This window comes from Bos indicus, chromosome 13, assembly GCF_029378745.1.
Source record: "Bos indicus isolate NIAB-ARS_2022 breed Sahiwal x Tharparkar chromosome 13, NIAB-ARS_B.indTharparkar_mat_pri_1.0, whole genome shotgun sequence".
NCBI classification, from domain to species: Eukaryota; Metazoa; Chordata; class Mammalia; order Artiodactyla; family Bovidae; genus Bos; species Bos indicus.
In genome coordinates this window covers 76,363,135-76,385,436 of record NC_091772.1, presented here as the reverse complement: position 1 = coordinate 76,385,436, position 22,302 = coordinate 76,363,135, and the positions used below count along the sequence as shown (strand labels likewise).

Sequence of the window (22,302 nt, the reverse complement as noted above, 5' to 3'; positions counted from 1 at the left end):
CCTTGCTGGCTGTGTGTCCTGCAGTCTCCTCCCTCCCTGGGTATCCCCCTCCACGGGAAGCTGTAACAGCACCCACCCTGCAGGGCGGGGGGATTCACTGAGTCAATATCTGCGACCTGTTTGGAACATGTCTGGCAAGTGGGATCCCTTCAGAAGTGCTGGCTGCTGGCTGATTGGGTCAAGCCCTTGTCACTCCTGTGTCACCTGCGGGACATCAGGTTGAGACCTGCTGTAGACAGAGGAACCACACGTGGCCATTTCTCTCCAGCTTTCTCCATCACCACCACTTTCTCCCCAGCCCCACCTCCCACCCCGTCCCAGAGGGCGAGGACACAGACCTCGAGTCCCGCCACACGGGTCCCGGGTTCTCCACCACCTGATCCCCACCTGCACCGCCGACCTCTTTAGACTTGGTGGGATTTTCTCCCACATCTCATACCTGGATGTGAATCCCCTCTCCAGCGATTTCAGGACCACAGGGGAGATCTGATCAGATTTGCAACGGTGTTCTTTCTTCTGACAGCCCACATTCTATCAGCGAGACACTCCAGAAGTCACCAGATGTAATATTAATACACCACGGTAAGTACTTTGAAAGCAATCAACCGCCGTAATCCAATTACTACTGGCTGTATTTTTTCATGGTATTTTGCCCTCAAACCCTCATCCTAACTGTGCACCAGACTCACCTCCCCTCACACACACACCCCTACACACACACACACACACACACACACCCCTACACACACACACACACACACACACACACACGCCAATTGTGTGCCCCGCTGCCTCACTTAACAGTGGGAGCTCTGACTAGTGAACAGCTGATCTGCATGAATTAACATGAGAGCTCCTGTAAGCCTGGAGCTTTTAAACTTGCAAACAGGTAGCTGGGTTGCCATGGAGAGCCGTGGCCCGATGCCAGGGCTCACCCTCTGGACCTGTGGTCTCCTCTGATCAGCGGGGTCACATGGGCTCTGCGAGGAGGTGGAGGCAGGGCCTCGCATCTTAATGACCTGACTTGCTGTGTCTGAGTGGCCAGTGTGTGGGGGTGAGAGAAGGCATGTATGTACGAGTGTGCGCACATGTGTGTAAGTCTGCACGCACGTGTGCCCAGGCCCCACACAAATGGAATGAAAACTGAATGGCCCCAAGGATCTGCTGGCCGCCTGTCCTGTTCTAACAGAGACCGAGAGCCCAGAGGGGTCCCTGCATGGACAGCTCGTGCTTCTGAGTCAGGGCAGCTGCTGACCCAGTGCTGAGGAAGCTGCCCTGCCCCTGTCAAGACCCTCTCGTTCCATCTCTCTCACGCACCCATCCCCCCCGTCTCCCCCCTCCCCTCCGTCCACCCTCCTCCCCTCCCGCTACCCTCCTCATTTTGTCCTGCAGGCCCCCTCCCCCCGTTCCATTATGGATGATGGAATGAGAATCGCGTCCTTGCCACCTGCCTTATAAAACCCTTGACACTGGTTTGTACCCACTTTTTTTGTCTTGTAAATCCACCTCAATCCAGGGAAGATATTCACATTCATACATATACATACACCATACCCTCAGATGCAGACAGACCAGAAGCAAGGCCTCCACCCTATGGGCCAGTTTTGGTTTCGCCAGCAGCCGACCCTGAGACAAGGCTTCGAGTCCAAGAGTTTTATCTGGAGGGTGACCCCAAACAATACCGGTAAGGGGGGCAGGGAGACTGGGAAGGATGGAGGCGATGCATATTCTGCCCATTTCTCTAGGAATAGCCGAGGGCCTGTCTGTGCCAGTGGAGCCCGGCCCCAGAGCTCGGTCAGAAGGCGGGCTGAGGTTCTCAGGGCAGGGCGCATGCCCACCACCAGCAAGTCACCTGCTTGGACGAACAGAGCCCAGCCCAGCAGCACAAACAGGCAGGGCAGCTGGCAGGGCGGGGCGTGGTCCCATCAGGCCAGGGCCCCCCAGGGGCGTGAGCTCCTAGCACCTCTAGTTTCAGGGGCTCCCCCAGAGCCCAGCCTGGCTGCTGGGACCCTCAAGGGTGACACAAGGACCACAGCAGGAAGCTGGGCAGGGGGCACCCAGTGGGTGCAGCAGGGCACTCAGGGACTTTCGGAAGAGGAGCCCACCCTGCTGAAAGGCTCTCTGGGGCTCACCCCTGCGCCGCAGACCACCCCCATAGCAGACATCCTCACGACAGGTGAGGGGACCTCCCAGCCCTCAGAGCGCCCCTACTGTGCACTGGGCTCACGCTGGGGTGCACGAGGGAACCGGGATCCGACTCCAGGGCGGCCGACAGAAGAGAAACAAGAGCCGAAAACACGGCAGTGGCATCTGACCTGACGGGTGCTGGGAAGAGCAGAAAGCGGGACACGGGCTGCAGAGTAGTGACCACAGGCTGGGGCTGCTTAACCCAGGAGGGAAGGGCAGGACTCACAGCTGCACCTGCCCCGGTGCCATCTCCATGGCCCATTCTTCACCACCTGCATCTCCCAGGCTTTACAGTCTCCTCCCAGATTCAAAAGAGCCCAGACCCCCTGGGCCCCCGGGATGACTTACCTGTCATGTGACCCTGAGGCTGTGAGCATTGGTCAAGCACATTTTAATAACCACAGTGAGAAACACATTCCCACGGTGCCCCCACACACTCACCCCTGTCCATGTGAAAACAGAGAAGTTTCCCCAGCAGCCTCCCCTCACTGCAGACCACGCCCTCTGCTGTCTCCGCATCTTGTCTACTTCACTCCAGGGTGGACTTCAAGTGCAGGGCTCCACCCTCTGAACTGATTTCAAGACCCACTAATGCATCACAACTTGCAGTTCGATCAATTCAGCACCAGACACATCTGCTTGTGGGTGTGTTGGGCCAGAAGCCATTTGTCCTACAATGTGTTGGCGGGGGCGGGGGGTGTTCACCCTCTTTCTCCTTCTGCAGTCGGGGCCGGGGCAGGAGGGCTGTGCCCACTGGACCCTGAGAGGTCACTGCTCCAGGGTTTGCCCAGCAGCTGGCAAGGTGGGGCCTGGAGTTGGGGGCACAGACCAGAAGGCAGAACCCCGGCCTGCCCTGAGCCCACCAGGAGCAGCCCCCCAGACACTGATGGGGGACAGGCCCCCAAGGGAGGCCTGAGCTGGGCCCAGCCACCTCTTCCCAAGAATCCAGGACCCATGCTGACCTACACTCAGGACCAGGCTCGCAGGAGCAGGCAGACAACCCCTCGCCCAGAGGAGCAGGCAGCTACCCGCTGTGACGTCCTCAGCAAGAGCTGCTCTGAGCCCGCCACACAGGTACCATCAGCTGACTTTGCCATGGCAGGTGCCCCGGGCCCCCCGTGCATGCCCTCGCTTCCTGCCCACAACGGCCCTCGGAGGTAGAGGCAGTGGCTTCTCTCCTGGCACACGTGGGCGGCAGGTGTGACGATCGCAGACTGCTCCTGACATTCCTGAGCCCCTGCCAGCTCACCAGCTTGGTGCCAGGGGTGCGCTGCATCCTCACTAGTCTGAGTCTCCCCATCCTGGGCCGGTTCTCTGCAGGACGACGTGTCTGCTGGGGGCAGGCCTGTCCCCCTTCCATCCCCCATGACGGTCCCTCCTCTCGTCCCTCTGAACAGACGCCATCTCTCTCTCCACCATTTCCATTCAGCTGACAGCGACAGCCTCCCTAACTGTGCTTGTGACACGGCCTTTTGGTTTCTGATAGGCTGATTTACAGCCATATTTCACCTGATTCCGGCTACAAGGGCAGGTTTTCCTTCTTGAGCGGTCTTATGCTTGGAGGCCTTGGGACTGGGCTTCAGGCTCGGAGGATTGGGTGTGGGGAAGGAAAGGATACAGCCCCCAACCCAGGGAGGGGGGTGGCGGAGCTGGTTCCACCCTGGCCACCTGGGGCCAGCCAGCAGTCTAGGCCACCACAGGCCTCCCACCTGATCTGGGTGTTCTTGGCCCCGTGACCTGGGTCCCAGACCTCTGAGTCCTGCTCCATCCTCTTGCCTCCCAGAGAAATCTCTAAATTGTTCCCAGGAAGACATTCTCAAGTCTTTTTGAGGCCTAGGAGGTGGCAGGGCAAACTAGAGGAAAACATGAGTTCTGGAGTCACCTCGCTGGTTCAAATCCACCTCTGTCACTTCCTGCTGTGTGACCTTGGGTGAGTTGCTTACTCTTTCTGTGCCTCTGTTTGCTCATCTGAAGTGCATTCTAATATTGGGGCAGAGGATAAAAGTCTCTGCTCCCCTGCGAACAGATATTTAGACTGTTATACTTCTCTCCTCTTACAGAAATCTTTAGGGATCCACTGTGCATATTTTTCTTATTATTTCATTGGATAAATTCCTATAAATGGACCTTGGGGCCTAAAGTTATGCATTTTTTGTTGCAGTTGCTACATGATGCTAAACTGCCCTCCAGAAAGATTGTACCAATGAACTCACCCAAGAGGTGGTGTGGTTCTATTTAACGAAAACTTTCTCCACCCCACATTTCCTATTATTAGGTTTACACATCTCTTCAAAATCCTTGTTTCCTTGATCATAATCTTAGAACTTAATACATGTTCTTCTTTCAGATTATTATTAATATAAAATTTATCAGACTGTGCAAGACCTCAGCCACAGCCTTAGGGAAAGAGGTGTTCCCTTCAGAGCTGCCGATAATAAAACCACTAAACCACAGAGATTTAGAAACCAAAGTGATCAGGGAGGAGTAGAAAGAATTATCCTTGTCATGTTAAAAGCATGGCTGGAATTTTCACTCTGCTCCTGGCATGCAGTGTTTAAAACAGCAGCTCATACATAAGACTGGCACCCAGTAATCCTTTCTGAATGGAAGAAGTTATGGAAAGTGTGTTCCAGGAAAACAGTAACAGCATATGCAAAGGCCCTGAGGCCTTTTGGGCCCCTTTGAGGAGAAGAAAGAAGCTGGTGTGGACAAGTTCTCTGGTTTCCTATAAGTATCCCAGATTCAGCACTGCAAGTCCTGGATCCAAGGAAACACTTCAAACACTTCAGTCCTAAGCAAAGCAGGACAGCTGGTCACCCCAGACCAGAGCAACATGAGCCAACTGGGATATGGTCTCCCATGTCCACTGTCCCCTCCCAGTAACAGCCTTTTCTGGGCACACAGCCAGGCAGAATGGAGACTGCACTTCCCAGCCTCCCTTGCAGTCAGGGGTGGTCATGTGACTGGCTTGTGGCCAATGGGGAAGAGAGCTGTGTGCCTAGGTCCTGAGCCCTACCCTTAAAGGAAAGCAAAGGCTTGTGCCCATCCATCCCCTCTCCCCCTCCCTGCTGGCTGGCCACGGGGACAGGATCCACCCTGTGCGAAAAGCCACACCCCGAGGATGACACAGCAGCAAAGTGGAAGGAGCCTGAGACCCTGAACACTACAGAGAAGAATCACCCTAAGGGCTTGGATTTCATGCAAAAAAAGAAAGAAACTGATGGAAGCCACTGTGATTTGGAGTCCCTGTCATGCTCACTGTGGCTGTAACCTACTTGGTAGAAAGCTGAGGTTGGAGAGGGAGGCAGGAGCCAGGAGGCCCAGTGAGGGAAGAAACAGACAAGGAAGAATTCCAAGGCACACCTGCTCCAGGTGAGGGTCCTGGTGGGTGTCCTTCGCCCTGTGGAGTAACAGGACTTTCCCCTCTTTCCCTTAGGACTTTGCAAGACACACAGCCCAGTCTCTGGTGCTTATCTCCTGAGATATCCTTTAAGATCATTTAGATCATCTTCCATTTTACGCACAGGGAAACTGAGGGTCCTAGAGGAAATAGCCTGCCCCTGTCCTGAGGAAAGAGCCAGTTCTCTTGAATATTCTCCTTAGTCAAGTGGCCATAATTTGCTCTGCATCTGCTAAAAATCAGACCAGCTAGTCATTTATTCATTCACACATCTATTCGTGAAATACTTCTGGTAAAACGAGATGGTCACGTGAGCCTCAATTGTAGAAAGAGGAAGGTCCTTCCTAATCAATACCTTCAAACTCCAGGGGTTGGTGAACTACAGGGAAGGTTGGTGTGCTGCAGTCCGTGGGGTCAAAAAGAGTCCAACACGACTGAGTGACTGAACAACAACAATGCCCAATGAGATATTTCTAACCAAACGCCACAGCGGAGAAGGTGACAAGGACGAGCATCCCTTAGGGCCATGCCTGCCGCCCCCTCCCTACCTGCCTATTCCCCACCCACCCCTCAGTGCTCCCTCCACCCCCTTGCTGAGTTGTCACGGTTCCTGGCTTCACAGCCTCCGCCCTTTCCAACCTCCGACTTGCCGTTCCCCTCTCCGTGGCCAGAGGAGCTGGGCACCAGCTCAATGAACCCCGAGACCAGCCCTTACCCTGCCCTCCCGGGGCTTCGGGGCCAGCTGGCGGAAGCCTCCAGAACCACCTCTCCATTCACAGAGCTCCCCTGTGGGAGCAGGCGGAGGAGCGGGGTGATCTGACCCTCCCTCGCCTGGGAGTCACCTCTGCAAAGCGCCTGTGGCTCACCTGGCCTGACGGTTCCAGCCTCCAGACACCCCGCGGCCGCCTTGGCTGCTTGGTGCTCAGACCAGGCACCTGTGAGGAGACACGCCTCCCGTTTTCACTTAATTGAAAACTCCACATCATCAAAGAGGCGGAGATGCCCAGCGGCCCTTTGTTCCCTCGCCAGTGACCATTAACCTTTAAAAAGATGCTTCATGAGCCGTTGGTGTAATGAGGCCCTTACACGGGCCAGACTGGGGAGCGGATGGACATGAGAAATGCCGCGAACGCGAGGCCGGGCAGAGGGGGCCCCGGGCCAGCAGCCCCCGGGCCTGGAGCGGGCGGCCAGCAGCCCGGCCGGAGCCCGGCCTGGGACCCGGGACCGCGGAGGCCCGTCGTGTCCAAGACGCGCGTGCTGCTGAGGCTTCGGAGGAGAAACGCAGAGCCAGGCGCTGCCACCCTCTGCTCTAAACCCTCGGCGGCTCCACCGACAGAGAAGCCACGTCCTTCCCTTGACGCGGGCCCTTCCTGACCCGGCCCCTCCTCACAGCTCTGGTTCCCCTGACCCGGACCCCGTCCTCCCTCCTCTCTGGTGACGCTGAAACCCAGCTCCACGCCCACCCCGGGGTCTTCGCATGAAAGCTCCTCCCCAGAGACTCTCAGGGCTGCTCCCTCTCTGTCGCTTTCTCAGAGGGCCTCCCTCACCCCACTTTAAAATAATACCCCTCCCACACCCCCACAACAGAAAACTAATATCATGGCATCCTGTTCCATCACTTCATGGCAAACAGATGGGGAAACAATGGAAACAGTGACAGACTTTATTTGGGGGGGCTCCAAAATCACTGCAGATGGTGACATCAGCCATGAAATTAAAAGACGTTTGCTCCTTGGAAGAAAAGCTGTGACCAACCTAGATAGCATATTAAAAAAACAGAGACATACTTTGCTGGCAAAGGTCCGTCTAGTCAAAGCTATGGTTTTTCCAGTAGTCATGTATGGATGTGAGAGTTGGACCATAAAGAAAGCTGAGCTCAAAGAATTGATGCTTTTGAACTGTGGTGCTGGAGAAGACTCTTGAGAGTCACTTGGACTGCAAGAAGATCCAACCAGTCAATCCTAAAGGGAATCAGTCCTGAATTTTCATTGGAAGGACTGATATTGAAGCTGAAACTCCAATACTTTGGCCACCTGATGTGAAGAACTGACTCATTGGAAAAGACCCTGATGCTGGGAAAGATTGAAGGCAGGAGGAGAAGGGGACAACAGAGGATGAGATGGTTGGATGGCATCACTGACACGATGGACATGAGTTTGAGTAAGCTCCAGGAGTTGGTGATGGACAGGGAGGCCTGGCATGCTGCGGTTCGTGGGGTCGCAAGGAGTCGGACACGACTGAGTGACTGAACTGAACTGAACTGAACCATATCCCATGCCTTCAGTCACCTCCCTACTGTATTTCTCACCAAAGCACCAAGCAGCCCCCGTCACACTGTTTCTTTTACCGATTGACGTCAGCCTTCATCTCTGTGTTACGATGGATGCTCCTCCAGGAGGGACTTTTCTGTTTTGTTCATGGCTTTGTTCCCAGTGCTAAGAGCTGGTCAGACGTGCAGCAGACACTCCATTGACACCTGGGGAATGAATGAGTGAGTGAGCGAGCAAGTGGATGCATGAGTGAATAGAAGCATACCTGAATGACAAAACCCAGAGACTTGGAGGAATCTCTTGACTAAAGGGGTGAAGTTCTAGAATCAATGTCCCTCCATTTGCTGAAGGGAGAGACTGAGAAATTACTAAGTGGGATGGTCTTGTGCCCCGGGCCTGAGTTGGCAGCAGACTGGCCATCACAGTGATTTCTCTTCACAGACACATAGACATGGGCAGGAAAAGCGGGGACCTCTGAGTGGCTGCTGCTCCCCCAGAACCATGTTTTGCTGGGTTAGAAGTTTTGGGGGCGTCTTACTCACTTTTCCACTCTGCCTGAGTCCTCCCCCTTCTCCCAGGTCCTGCCCTTCCCAACAGCCTTTAGGTCCCTCAGTATTTTCTGGCAAGCTAACAAAAGCTTTCTTCAGGTTGATCCTGGTGCATTGGAACCAAAATTTTTCATACACACGTCACCAGGATTAATATCCAGAATATATGAAGAAACACCTCAAAAATGAAAAAGACAAAAATTCCAACAACCCAATAGAAAATAGACAAAGACTTGAGCTAGCTCTTGGCTGAAGAGGAAATGGGAATGAATGGCCAAGAGAAGTATGGAAAGATTCTCAGGACTTCCCTGGTGGCCCAGCGGTTAAGACTCCAAGTTTCCAATGCACGGGGCCTGGGTTTGATCCCATGTTGGGGAACTATGATCCCACATGCTGTGTGGCACAGCAAAGAAATGCATTTGATGACAAATTTTTTAAATAATTTTTAAAAAGTATGAAAAGATTCTCTACCTTCATGGTACTCAGGAAATGTAAATTAAACCATAATGAGATACCATGTAAAACCCACCAGGTTGGCAAAAATCTCACAATCCAATAAATTCAAGTGTTGGGGAAATTATAGACCCAATAAATTCAAGTGTTGGGAATATTATAGAGAAAGGAGAACTGTCACCATGGCTGGTCCGAAACAAGAGTCCGAAATGCAGTACTTGGATGCAATCTCAAAAATGACAGAATAATCTCTGTTCATTTCCAAGGCAAACCATTCAATATCACAGTAATCCAAGTCTATGCCTCAACCAGTAGTGCTGAAGAAGCTGAAGTTGAACGGTTCTATGAAGACCTACAAGACCTTTTAGAACTAACACCCAAAAAAGATGTCCTTTTCATTACAGGGGACTGGAATGCAAAAGTAGGAAGTCAAGAAACACCTGGAGTAACAGGCAAATTTGGCCTTGGAATATGGAATGAAGCAGGGCAAAGACTAATAGAGATTTGCCAAGAAAATGCACTGGTCATAACAAACACCCTCTTCCAACAACACAAGAGAAGACTCTATACATGGACTTCACCAGATGGTCAACACCGAAATCAGACTGATTATATTCTTTGCAGCCAAAGATGGAGAACCTCTATACAGTCAGCAAAAACAAGACTAGGAGCTGACTGTGGCTCAGACCATGAACTCCTTATTGCCAAATTCAGACTTAAATTGAAGAAAGTAGGGAAAACCACTAGATCATTCAGGTATGACCTAAGTCAAATCCCTTATGATTATACAGTGGAAGTGAGAAATAGATTTAAGGGCCTAGATCTGATAGAGTGCCTGATGAACTATGGACAGAGGTTTGTGACATTGTACAGGAGACAGGGATCAAGACCATCCCCATGGAAAAGAAATGCAAAAAAGCAAAATGGCTGTCTGGGGAGGCCTTACAAATAGCTGTGAAAAGAAGAGAAGCGAAAAGCAAAGGAGAAAAGGAAAGATATAAACATCTGAATGCAGAGTTCCAAAGAATAGCTAGAAGAGATAAGAAAGCCTTCTTCAGCAATCAATGCAAAAAAATAGAGGAAAACAACAGAATGGGAAAGACTAGAGATCTCTTCAAGAAAATCAGAGATACCAAAGGAATGTTTCATGCAAAGATGGGCTCGATAAAGGACAGAAATGGTATGGACCTAACAGAAGCAGAAGATGTTAAGAAGAGATGGCAAGAATACACAGAAGAACTGTACAAAAAAGATCTTCACGACCCAGATAATCACAATGGTGTGATCACTAACCTAGAGCCAGACATCCTGGAATGTGAAGTCAAGTGGGCCTTAGAAAGCATCACTATGAACAAAGCTAGTGGAGGTGATGGAATTCCAGTTGAGCTATTCCAAATCCTGAAGGATGATGCTGTGAAAGTGCTGCACTCAATATGCTAGCAAATTTGGAAAACTCAGCAGTGGCCACAGGACTGGAGAAGGTCAGTTTTCATTCCAATCCCAAAGAAAGGCAATGCCAAAGAATGTTCAAACTACAGCACAATTGCACTCATCTCACACGCTAGTAAAGTAATGCTCAAAATTCTCCAAGCCAGGCTTCAGCAATATGTGAACCGTGAACTTCCTGATGTTCAAGCTGGTTTTCGAAAAGGCAGAGAAACCAGAGACCAAATTGCCAACATCCACTGGATCATGGAAAAAGCAAGAGAGTTCCAGAAGTACATCTATTTCTGCTTTATTGACTATGCCAAAGCCTTTGACTGTGTGGATCACAATAAACTGTGGAAAATTCTGAAAGAGATGGGAATACCAGACCACCTGACCTGCCTCTTGAGAAATCTGTATGCAGATCAGGAAGCAACAGTTCGAACTGGACATGGAACAACAGACTGGTTCCAAATAGGAAAAGGAGTACGTCAAGGCTGTATATTGTCACCCTGTTTATTTAACTTATATGCTGAGTACATCATGAGAAATGCTGGACTTGAAGAAACACAAGCTGGAATCAAGATTGCCGGGAGAAATCTCAATAACCTCAGATATGCAGATGACACCACCCTTATGGCAGAAAGGGAAGAGGAACTAAAAAGCCTCTTGATGAAAGTGAAAGTGGAGAGTGAAAAAGTTGGCTTAAAGCTCAACATTCAGAAAATGAAGATCACGGCATCCGGTCCCATCACTTCATGGGAAATAGATGGGGAAACAGTGGAAACAGTGTCAGACTTTATTTTTGGGGGCTCCAAAATCACTGCAGATGGTGACTGCAGCCATGAAATTAAAAGACGCTTACTCCTTGGAAGGAAAGTTATGACCAACCTAGACAGCATATTCAAAAGCAGAGACATTACTTTGCCAACAAAGGTTCGTCTAGTCAAGGCTATGGTTTTTCCTGTGGTCATGTATGGATGTGAGAGTTGGACTGTGAAGAAGGCTGAGCACAGAAGAATTGATGCTTTTGAACTGTGGTGTTGGAGAAGACTCTTGAGAGTCCCTTGGACTGTAAGGAGATCCAACCAGTCCATTCTGAAGGAGATCAGCCCTGGGATTTCTTTGGAAGGAATGATGCTAAAGCTGAAACTCCAGTACTTTGGCCACCTCATGCGAAGAGTTGACTCATTGGAAAAGACTCTGATGGTGGGAGGGATTGGGGGCAAGAGGAGAAGGGGACGACAGAGGATGAGATGGCTGGATGGCATCACTGACTCGATGGACGTGAGTCTGAGTGAACTCCGGGAGTTGGTGATGGACAGGGAGGCCTGGCGTGCTGCGATTCATGGGGTTGCAAAGAGTCGGACACGACTGAGCAACTGATCTGATCTGATGCACACCTAATGATCTGGCAATTCCAGTCCTGAGTATATAACCAAGGGTGTGGTTTCCATCAGTGAATCTTGAAAATGCCAGAATTTTTAAGTGAAATAAAATAGATCACAACACAGTCACACATTATAAGAATAAAAATATTGTGAAATTTATTTGTCACAGAGGCATTTGAAAGTCTGGGTACATGTGTGTTATAGGTTATGATGCAAATTATGTTTCTTATCAGTGGTGAAATCCAAAAAATTGAAAGCTTCTGACTAGAAGAAACTTGCACTTGTGGATGGAATAAATATACAAAAATGGTCATAATAGCAACATCTTTGATGGCCCCAAATGCTCATCAATAGGAGGATAGATACCCATATCCTCCTCATATAATGAAAAACTAGACTGCAATAAAAATGAACAAACCACAGACTGCCAGGGTCCAGCCCCGGCTGATCCAGGGAGTTCGAAGCGGGGACAGCGTCGGCGAGGATCAGGATACAATAGCTTCAATTAGATATTAATTAGAGATGTAAAGAGTAATAGAATGAGGATAGCTCAGTAGGAAAATTCAGTGGAGAAAAGAGGCTGAGTAGCTTGGTTTACGCGGGAGACCAATAAAACTTCAAGACAAGAAGCTTGCACCACTTATGTAGGCCGCAGGCATCCTTCCCTTCTCCCGAAGGAGAGGAGACATTGAGGCCTCCCCAGTCGGATCTTAGAAGCCCAGGCAAAATTAGTAAGCTTGGTGGGTTCCACGCTCCAGATGGAGACTCAGCCAGAGTGAGAGAGAGAGGGACATGGGGAGAGCAGTATTTTGAGAAACTGATCCCAATTCTTTATTTTCCATGGTCTACTTTTATACACTGAGATGTTATGCAAAAGTCATGCGGGGTCAGCAGTCCTGACTTTTATCAAAGTCAGGTGCTTCATACAAATGTATACAGAGGTCTTAGGGGTGTTACATCATCTTCTGGCCAGGGGGCCTGCTGACAATTTATGACCCTCTCCTTGTGACAGTGGTCAGTCAACCAGGACACTTATTTCTCCAGGGGTGATTATTCTCAAAACAGACACCACCCAAATAAAGTTACATTCCTCTAGGGTGAGGGTGTAGAGGGTTTTAGTTAAGGAAAGAATTTACTTAGCCTAAGGTCTAACATGATTAATATCAAAGGTTAATACTTATTTCTTCTATATATTCATTAATGTGTGTAAGGGCAGGGGATGTGGAGACTTAGCAACAAACATTGGCTCAACAAATGAAAAACCCTTCACCAATACAATTTCTAATCAGCCCACTACACTTATACTAATGGTTTTCTAACTTTTCTAAGGAACCTGTTTTTAGAAGGTTTAGAGCATCTCGTGCCTCTCACAGTTGGGAGGCTATGAGCAATCACATGTGGCCGGACGAGCCTGTCAGGCAGACCAGAGAACCTTCAGAGGAGTTTGTAGGTTAAAACACTCTTGTCACGCCCAGGAGTTTTTATTAACTGGAGCTCTAAGTTAACTCCTTCTCCGAAAGAGGTGGTGGGGGACAGCCCCCCGTAAAGTCAGAGGTGTAGGTGAGAGCACAAAGTAGTAAAGTAGGCAGGCTCTGGTTATGGGGGTAGATGCTTGAGGATTTCCAGGGGGACTCCTGAGGCTCGATCCCACCTTTGCGTATGTTGAGCCTCCTTCCTCATGACCTTTGCCACGGGCAGAGTGCCTCACTCTGGCCCCCAACAACAGACAACTCCGTCGACATGGATGGGGCACAGGAAGAGGATTGTGAGCCAAAATAGACATCCAGTAAACGTACATAGCAAGTCTAAGCACAGAAGCATCTCCAAAGTAGAATTCCTAACATCAAAGTTATAAAACTAAATGCTATTGTTTTAGTCAATTGAAGCTGCTGTAAGAAATACCATAGAATAAGTGGCTTAAACAACAAACCCTTATTTCTCACAATTCTGGAAGCTGAAGAGTCCATGATCAAGGCACTGGTAGATTAAGTATCTAGTGAAATCCCAATTCCTGGTTCTTATTGCTGTCCTTACCTGGCAGGAAGACAGGTAAGTGCCTTCATGAGGGCACTAATCCCACTCATGAGGGCTCCACCCTCACAACCTCATCCCCCAAAGGCCCCACCTCCTAATGCAGTCACACTGGGAGTTAAGAGTTAGGATTTCAACTTATGAATTTCAGGGACGCATTTAGTCTAAACAGCTGTGCTACATATACATTTATGGTGAAACCATGAAGAAAAGCACAGGAATTACAAAGACAAAATCAGGAAAGTGGTCCCCTTTATAGGCAAAGGGAAGTGGCTGGGGTTCAAGAGTGGGCCCCCAGGAGCATCAAATCTATTTCATCAAATTCTTTGTCTTCAATGAGATGGAGATCACATATGTCCTTTGAATCAGTGTTTCTACACCTTACCCATATGGTGGCCTTCCCCAGTGGCTCAGAGGTAAAGAATCCTCTGCCAGTGCAAGAGATTTGGGTTCTACCACTAGGTTGGGAAGATCCCCTAGAGAAGAAAATGGTAACCCACTTCAGTATTCTTGCCTGGAAAATCCCATGGACAGAGTAGCCTGGCAGGCTCTAATCCATGGGGTCACAAAAGAGTCAGACACAACTTAGTGACTAAACGGCAACCCATGTTGTATAAAAGTTCTTTTTTTCAGTATTCAGTACAACAATTACACATACATGAAATAATATTTGGTTCACGTGACATAGTGAACCTCAGGAAAGCCACAATGTTCTTCCTGCTCAAGGACGGGCCTCCTCCAAGGTGCAGTCATTTCTCGGGACCCCCAACCAGTCACAGCAGAGGCAGGATCTGCCCTGACTTCACACCAGGCTGGGCACGATAGCTCGACCCCTGAGAAACCATTCCATACCTCAATGGGGCAAGCAACCCAATAAATTCTACATTTCCCCTCTAACGGCCATCCTTAGATCCATCTCTGTCATCCATTTCTTCTCTGTGAAATAACTTTCAATAGTTTTGCCTGGGTCTATTTTTCCACTTATATTTTATTTTAGTATCAGAATGAAGAGATAATCATAATTACAGATAATTTTGTCTCTGTCAGTCATGCTGATCGTGGTTTAGTTCCTATTATTACTATCATCTAGTTTTTTTTAAACTTTCCGATTCCTAGGGATATGAATCAGGGTCTTTGGTTTTGGAAATCATGAGACAGAAGTCAAGTATGAACGATTTCAGAAAGGAAGAAACGCATCGGCCACCACAGCTGAGAAGTTCATAGGTTTATCTTGTGAGAACTGAAACCTCAAGTGGCTTCCTTGTGATTGCCTCTCCCCCTCTCTCTCAGCTCTGCCTTCCTCGACGTTGACTTCACTCTCAGGGAGCTCCGCACGTGAGGTGGAAAGATGGCACCAGCAGCTTTACAACTTGGTCTCCCAGCTCAGCGACTCCAGCAGAAAGGACGGCCCTCTGTCTTTTAACAGAAAAGTCCCAGCTCTCTCTCCCGTTGGCCATGGATGACAGAGCATCTCCAAGGAACATGGACCTTGAAGCCCTCCAGAAGCATCAAGAGCTTCAGGAGGGATCCCCAAGGGAGACCACCGTGGAGACCTCAGGGGCTGGGGGACAGACCAGGCGGGGGCACCGCTCAGGGCTCAGCATGTTGATTCAGGCCCTGGCTTCCATTCCCCTCCCTTGAGTCTCCCACCAGCAGACCAGCCCCCCGCTCTCCCACTCACATCCTGTGTCGCCTGTTTGACCTGAGGGTGGCCAGGCGTCCTCACCGCCCCCCACGAGGAGCAGGAGGATGCGGGAAGGAGAGGGGGCCAGTGATCTGCATGTAAACACAGGTGTGAGCAAGGTCAGGAGCTTGAAGACGTCTGCAGCTAAAACTGCTCCGGGAATAAGGGTCCTCTGAACATTTAATTGGACATTTACCAGATGTGTTTCCACGGGGCCCCAACTTCAGGGGCACTGAACCCCATCACTCACTGTGGGTGTCACCTCACACATCAGTCACACGAAATGATCAGACACCCTCTGCTCCCCTCCCCTTCCGCCCCCTGGCCCCTAACCAGAGGTCCCCTTGGGCCCAGCCGTGTGACTTCTGTTGGGGCTCAAGGCAGAGTTTGATGGGGTTTGGGAGGTTTCATCAGAATACAAATTAAAAATGACCTGGGAACCAGGCCACGCTGATGCCGTGGTGACCAAGTCCCTTGGGAATTAAATTGTTTAACAGGTGAAATGGAAACATCCTCCTTGTTTTCCTCTTGAATGAGCCATGAAATAGGGTGAAGCGGTCGGCAGGGCCTGGCGCCCAGGGGTGTCAAGAGATGGGGCACCACGCGCAGTGGATGAACCGGCGTCCAGGGCACCCCTGCCTCGAGAGGATGGAAGGGGCGAGTCTCGGGTTCTGAGGGGTGCCCACTGACCACGTGCTAACCAGCAGACCCTCGCTGGGTGACTGAGCCCCACAGCTGAACTCCTCGGCCTCCCATCAGGGAGCGGGTTTGGAGTCAGGTCAGAGAAGCTCCCGTCTACACCCTGGGTCACTGACGTGGTTCTTCTCCCAGTGCAGGGCTGCTGGGCACAGATGACTCTCGGTTGGGCGGGGACTTGATTTCTTCATTGACTCGAAGGTGGGTACCTATCCGACCCTGAGAAGGTGGAACCCAGGACTAGCCAGTCCCTGCAGTGAATTCCCTGCAAATTAAAAGAACAACTCAAGCACATTCTCAAACGGGACTTGCACAAACGCTTTTCAACACATACTGCGCTGTGCCTTAAGGACACTCACCAGTGGGGACTCTCAGTGTCAGCGTCCCCCAGAACCATTTGGCAGCCATATCAAGAGCTTTTAAAAAAGCACTGACTCCCCTGCATTCATTGTACATGGAAGACTTTACCCTCAGGAGAGATTCATAAATGTGAACCAAAGTTCACATATAGTAAGATGTGTACTGCAACATAAATTTTAACAGCAAAAATTGGAACCAATACAAGCATCCAGCAATATAAGAAAGGAGAAGCTTGCACAAATTGTCTAAACAAGGGAATGTTGAAGGATAATATGATAATATGTTTATAAGGAGCTATTAATAGCACAGAAAATGCTCATGATATCATGCACAGTGGGAAAAAAGCAGAATATGAAACCACCTGTGTTAAGCTCTTGTCGTATACACCCATATGCAAAGAAAAAACTTGAGTAAGAGTTAAACCAAGATGCCCAGAGTGGCAACACACGAGCGGTATAATCGTAATTGGTTTTCATTTTCTTCTTTAGAGTAATTTTCCAAATTTTCTAAAATGAGCAAATCTTTTAATATCAGAAGGAAAAAATGTCATTTAATGTTGCCAACATTTTCTTCTTTGGAAGGACTGATGCTAAAGCTGAAACTCCAGTACTTTGGCCACCTCATGCGAAGAGTTGACTCATTGGAAAAGACTCTGATGCTGGGAGGGATTGGGGGCAGGAGGAGAAGGGGACGACAGAGGATGAGATGGCTGGATGGCATCACTGACTCGATGGACGTGAGTCTGGGTGAACTCCGGGAGTTGGTGATGGACAGGGAGGCCTGGCGTGCTGCGATTCATGGGGTCGCAAAGAGTCGGACGCGACTGAGCGACTGAACTGAAGTGAATATTACCAATAGCCACAAGGTAAAAAAGCATAATATTACCAGCAGTTTCTGCAAAATATAAGACCTTTCATAGCATATACAGGTCTTTTAATAATTGATATTTCACTTTCAATTAAAATTCTGATATCAAAGCTTATAAAATGATTTGAGGGGAAAAATGTTCAAAGCATTCATTAACATTCTCTATTTCTGTTTGAGAAAGAAACCCAGCAGTCAAATTCCTTTGGAAGGTATAAAAATTGGTGGTTTGGTTTCAAATTGGTATTTCTATCGTATTCATGCCAATTGGTAAACTTTTCTGCTGTCTGTCAGCTTTAAAATGCATAATTATCATGAATTTGAGAAAAAAATCTATCATTTTGAATAACCTTTACAAGATAGGGTTGAGTACTTTTTATATGATTTTAATCCCTCAGTTGTAAAACAGTCTGATTTGTCTCTGCAAATACAAATAACCCTCTTACTTAAATTTGCTAAGAGTCCCAGAATACACAGCATCCCCAAATGTTACTCTCATCTCTAAAATCCTTTAACACTTTCCCGTTGACTCGCCACGTCCCCACTCCCGACCGGCTTACTGTGCCCTGGGTGACCCAGCCGCCCCCTTCTCCTGCAGACCACTCACCTTGTCACAGCTCCTCAAACAGAACAGATTCATCCCAAGTTAGGAACTTTGCACTTGCTGTGCTCTTCAAAGATCCCCATCATTCAGAAGGCAAGAAAAATGAAATAAGAGGTATGCAAATTGCAAAGAAGAAATAAAACTGTTCTTGCTTGTAAACAACATGATCATCTATTTAGATAATCGGAGAGAATCACCCCACAGCTCCGAGTATGCTGACTGGTCAGCCCCGCCATGGGACAAAGACAGGAGTGTGAGCGGAAGTGTCATGACCACTCTCAGCCCTGAGGGTGGGATCGGCCCAAAAGAGAGTGTCTGAGATGCTCTAGAAGTCTGATGGTGACCTCACGGCACCTCCACCATCATTTCATGCAGAACCCAGATTGACCCCTGACAGCTTGGACATGGAGTTCGCAGGTCCCAAGAAGGGGGCATGGTGGGGGGGCGCGGGGGGAGGAACACACCTGGATCTACAGTGGTCGGTGTGGAGCTGCCATCTCCAGCCCCAAGGCCAATCCATGCAGGCATCCCAAGATCCAGCGGCTAAAGCAGCATCACCAGCCCAACAGGGAAGTGGAGCGGAGGAAATCAAGATATTTTTGAAACTTCTCATGTTATTGAGGGTTAGCGAGACACACTGCTTAGGCAAGGTCTTGCTCAAAACCACCTAATTTGATAGGCTTCTGAAAGAGGAACTCTTCTGGAGCTTGTCGCACAAAAGCAAAATTAATGGTTTATGATGAATGTCGCAAATCAGTCCTTATCTCTAGGAGAAAGAGGCTTTTGCTGTAAGAGCCAGAGATCAGCTTTCTCTTTGGAACACTTTCCAAAGAGACCATTTACTACAAAACAATTGTGTAGATTCTGCTGATAGGGGGGAGGTTAATCCATTCAACCAATTGGCAAGGGAGGTCTGCGTGTTGATGACTCACATATCATCCCCAAGATCTCAGTTTCAAAGATGGGGTCCTGGTAAGAGCTGGCACCAGAGGGTTATCTTTTCTCTGGGCAGCAGCGGGGCTGCTGGCAAGGGTGTTCTCACCTGAATGGCCAGATGGACCACAAGGGTAATTAGGGTTCTTGGTTGCAAACGGTAGAGACCCACGTGCTGATGAGAGGACGGTGGGCTCTCCCTGAAGGATCTTGAGCCCCACAGCCTAGAAGAGACGGGGAGGACCAGGCAGGGACCACAGGACTCCATGGGGCCAAGAAAGAGCATCTCACAGCGACGCTGCCTGGGAGAAGGGATCTCCCTTTAATTCCTCTTCTTTCCTTCAGTTGCTCAAAACAAAGTCCCAGGAAAGAGTGGTGAGGGGTCAGGCTAAGTGCTCACCTTTCAGGAAAGACAGGTGGAGAGGGTGGGCCTCGCCCCTCAGCTTTCAGGAGGGACGTTGTCACCGATGTCACCGGGGCTTAGCCAGCACCCCTCCTACATGAGGGAGGGGCGATTCCCTAAAGGACGTCGGGCAGCTTCAGAGAGGGGAGTGGATCACAGGCAGCCGGAAATGATCCCTGTCCCCAGGCATCACTTGGGGCCAGACCACAGTGAGCCTGGGGTGCAGAACTAATGACTCCCGGCTCCCTGTAAGGGGATCGGAGCGGGAGGCATGGGATACATGGTGGATCTTTATGGAAAATAGCTCTCAGGACACTTGACTCCAACTGAAATGCTACAAGGCTGTACTCTCAGGGTTAATTCTTTTTACAATAGGTATTTATCACTTTCATAACAAAAATTATTTTTCAATTAGAAAATTAAAAAGCTAAAGTTTCTGCGAGCTGCAAACCAGAAGCTGAGGCTCATAGGTACAAATGCTTGCAATCGAGTCATCAGCACACTTGTGGTCCCCACCGTGGCTCCAGCGCTGCGGTCAGTACCCGAGTGGGGGTGGGGGTGGGGGTGTCAGAACAGCGCGTCTCCTGGAGACACCTACCTCCAGGTACCCTGCTGGGCAGACCCTCCCTTAAATTGCCTTAATGAGATTAGCTCAGGAACAAATTATTTGCTGCTTTTGCCTTGTGGAGACACGGCCAACACACACACACACACACACACACACACACACACGTCCCTCCTGACCATCTCTGGGCACAGTGTCCTTGTCGGATTTCCATTTGCTCTGCAGGGGCCTCTCTCCCTACGGCCCCTCGGGCTGTGCGCCAAGCAGCACGTGCTCAGGGCCTCTCCCCCCACTCCCTGAAGAGCAGCACTGAGGCCATGTGACAGGGCGCATGTTCCCTGCACACCTCCAGGGGACCCATTCACACCATGGTGGGTGTGAGCGGTGCCCCGGAGTGTGCGGTGCCAGCTTCTACCTCTGCCCTCTCGTCAAGTCCTCGGGAAGACCCTCACCCATCCAAGAATGTCAGATCTGGAAGGTCCCTCAGAGACATCTCATCCGGGGCTCTCATCTCCATTCATCCAGAAGAATTCTGCTCAAAGTGGCCAGGCCTGGCTTTGGGTTTGTTGAGACATCACCCAGCAGAGAAAATCTCACCATCCTGGTCCACCATCCTCGATGAAAGAACGAGGAACTTGAGGCTTGGAGAGAAGGCACGTCTGCCAGGGACGCTCCTTAGGCAGAGCTGAGAGGCATTTTATAATTTGCAAAGCCCTCTGCACCCCCATGTTGTCACATTTGACCTTCGTGAGAGCTGGTCAGTGTCCGATGCTGCTGCATCTCACACGTCGAAGACAACATTGACCAGATGATGCGTCATTGTTCCACGCGTCACTCAGAAATAAAACGTTGACAAGTAGATTACAATGCACCAGTGAGACTCCATCAGTTATGTGCCACCACCAGACCCAACAGATAGGAGCAAGGTGCACCTTAGAGTCAGTGCAATTCAGTTCTTTCCACTGTATAGACTTTATTTTATGGAATCTGAAACTGACTCCAAGGTCTGGTCTGTTCACACACACACAGCTGGCCAGAGGAAAAGCCTGGGATGCAACCTTAGCCCCTGGTGCCCGTCTCCAGTCTGGTCCAGGTCAAGGAGACGTGCTGCCCCAATCTCCCTTCAAGGATGGATCTGCCGCCCAGTGTGGGATGCAGGGTCAGCAGAAAGTCCCCCACTTCTTTAACACGATCCCCCAAGCTCACTGAAGAACAGACAGATAAATTGTATACTGTTAGTTGCTCAGTCGTGCCTGACTCTGCAACCCCATTGACTGTAGCCTGCCAGGCTCCTCTGTCCATGGAATTCTCCAGGCCTGAACACTGGAGTGGGTAGCCATTCCCTTCTCCAGGGGATCTTCCCGACCCAGGGATCAAACCTGGGTGTCCTGCACTGCAGGCAGATTCTTTATCATCTGAGCGACCAGGGAAGCCCTAAATAACAATTTAAGGCTCTATGTCCTCATTCCTACTGTAAAGCAGTGCCCTGGGGTCGATGGAATAACTGGAATGTGCTGAAGTGAGTTATTTGAATCATTACACGGTCTGTCTGGCAAGACATGAAACCACAGGCATTGGCAGGGCTGAGACCTGAACAGGAGCCCTCGGCTCAAGGAATTTCAATGGCTTCCTCATTTCCACTAAATGCTGGCATGTCCTCTGAGGTTCTTTCACAAGAAGAAAGGATGGATAAACTGTGCAGAATCTGCAAACTGTATGTGGATGACTATGATTCTTCTAACAGAAGTCTTTTTAACCTGAATTATCTGGAATATCTACCCTGCTTTCCCTTTCTTAGTCTATGCTGCTCTCATGAAGCCTTGGACATGAATTCACTTTTGCATTTACACCTTCTGTTGTTTTCTTCTGCCTATTGGAAGGAAAGCCAAGGGGACATTTAATAACCTGTTTCCACTCTCTGGCTCCATGATATTAATTTGACTACACAGGATCTTTAATGCTTCACCATCACAAAGACTCAATTTCATACATGAATGAGTCAATGTCAAACGGGAGGAGGGGGAGGGGGTGTGCCATGTTTTCCTATCTCCTCTTAAATGGTTTCTTATTGATACAGATCAGGGACCGTGGATTATGCTGACAAGCTCATAAATTATCTGCTACTCACCAACAATACCAAGGTCCTGTTTTCTTGACGGAGTAGTTGATTGCAGAGGATGTCCATGAACTTGAAACTGTTTCAATTGTTGTTTACCCGACAGGGACCTTGAACTTGAGACCTTCCTACCCCGCACAGAGGTACAGATGACACACATGGCGGGAAGATTGTCAAGGGACATAAATTAGAGCGATTAGAGTGAGATGGAGAAAGGGAAGAATGCATTACTAATTGGGCATCATTACAGAGCATCTGAGAAGCTGAGCGAGATACAGTGTCAGCATCGAAGCCCCAGAAGTGATGGGCAGAAGGGACCACGTTTAGAGCCAGAGGTCATTAACACGGGCAATTGACAGGCTTAATGACTCT

The 22,302-nt window shown here is 49.5% G+C and overlaps 1 long non-coding RNA gene across 5 annotated transcripts in view; it reads right to left on the bottom strand.

Annotated features, from left to right (window-relative positions):
* Positions 1–6,534, bottom strand: part of LOC109567525 (uncharacterized) — a 34,904-nt gene extending 28,370 nt beyond the window's left edge. Inside the window, exons 1-3 of one of the 5 annotated variants that reach the window (XR_011570258.1) lie at positions 6,454–6,534; positions 440–531; positions 77–229 (exon numbers count right to left, since the gene is read on the bottom strand). This is a non-coding gene — a long non-coding RNA (uncharacterized lncRNA). Of the gene's footprint in view, positions 1–76; positions 230–439; positions 1,299–6,453 lie in introns of those variants that run through there. The other 4 variants (XR_011570256.1, XR_011570259.1, XR_011570260.1 and 1 more) reach the window with 4 other exon arrangements.
* Between the last annotated feature and the right edge of the window lie 15,768 nt (positions 6,535–22,302).